Source organism: Wasmannia auropunctata, unplaced genomic scaffold (genome assembly GCF_000956235.1).
Source record: "Wasmannia auropunctata unplaced genomic scaffold, wasmannia.A_1.0 LD320916.1, whole genome shotgun sequence".
In the NCBI taxonomy this organism is placed as follows: domain Eukaryota; kingdom Metazoa; phylum Arthropoda; class Insecta; order Hymenoptera; family Formicidae; genus Wasmannia; species Wasmannia auropunctata.
This window is the reverse complement of record NW_012041974.1, coordinates 1-1,134: the sequence shown is the minus strand read 5'-3', so window position 1 is coordinate 1,134 and position 1,134 is coordinate 1. Positions and strand designations below refer to the sequence as shown.

Genomic DNA, 1,134 nt, shown 5'->3' with positions numbered 1-1,134 from the left:
CTCTCTCTCTCTCTCTCTCTCTCTCTCTCTCTCTGATTATGTTCTCTGGTATTAAATTATAAAATTTTAAAAAAAAATCAGTGTTTTTTTTTCTAAAAAAATTCATTTATAGATATTTGTTTGAGTCAAATTTGATTTTTATTCCTATATATATATCCAAAGCATGAATTTTATTTCTCTGGTGTCTTAGTAGCTTGACGAAAGAGAGGCTCGTTTGCTCATCTCTTTTTATATAGCGGTGATACACGATATGTGTGATCATGATTCTTTGAACTATAGTCCTTCCAGAGAGAAAGGTCTACCTGCGGCAGCTTGCTGCATCTTCTGAGCGGATTCCTAAAATTTGCGTAATTTAGAAGAGATTGTTTCACGTATCTTAATTCAAATTAAAATACAGCACAGATAAGATATGTAATCAATTTAAAACAAATTAAACTTACACTGCAGAGATTTGTTCAAATCCTGATCTTTGCATGTGCTGAATGTTGTCCCCGTTGTCGCAGAGCAGTCGCGATATACTCGACTTCCGTAGTTCGTTCAATTGTTCTGCGTACGAAACACATATAAAAACGTTTACATATGCAATTAATACACGTACACTTGAAGTATTAATCAAAGATTATTCGATATTTAATTTGATCTTTAATTGATATTTTCATTGACGATATTTGTTACAGAATCGTAAAATGGGATATCTTTGACCCAAAATTTTGGATGGAACAACTTTTGGTCCAAATTTTGATAATACCTAGCACGCATATCCAAAATAAACACACAAAATGAAATTTTATTGTATTGAAAACGTCTTAAATATATCTTAACCCTATAGATATACACACTGGGATCCTCAGCGAAACTTTCTCGGTTTAGCATTTCTGAAATTGGAAGGGGAGAGATTTAGGATCTTCTCAGTAGGAAGACGTGTTGACGCGCAGCAATTATGTCGCTCAACAACCGGCAGTGAACAGTTGGAGTGGGGTCCCCGGGACTGCTTGCAGTTTTGTTCAAAAATTAAAATATCGGATCGCCAAATTTTTTTGTTACTATTTCAAGTATGCTCTTTCAGAATTTTCAAGGATTTTTCAAATCGGTCTATAAACAAAGGAGATATGATTTTTTTTAAAAAGATGCTAA

The 1,134-nt window shown here is 33.6% G+C and overlaps 1 long non-coding RNA gene across 1 annotated transcript; it reads right to left on the bottom strand.

The window, feature by feature from the left end:
• Positions 1–115: 115 nt before the first annotated feature.
• Positions 116–542, bottom strand: LOC105460491. The gene is made up of 2 exons (XR_975835.1): positions 441–542; positions 116–336 (listed from the first exon to the last, which is right to left on the bottom strand). It is a non-coding gene; the product is annotated as an uncharacterized LOC105460491 (long non-coding RNA).
• Positions 543–1,134: the final 592 nt, after the last annotated feature.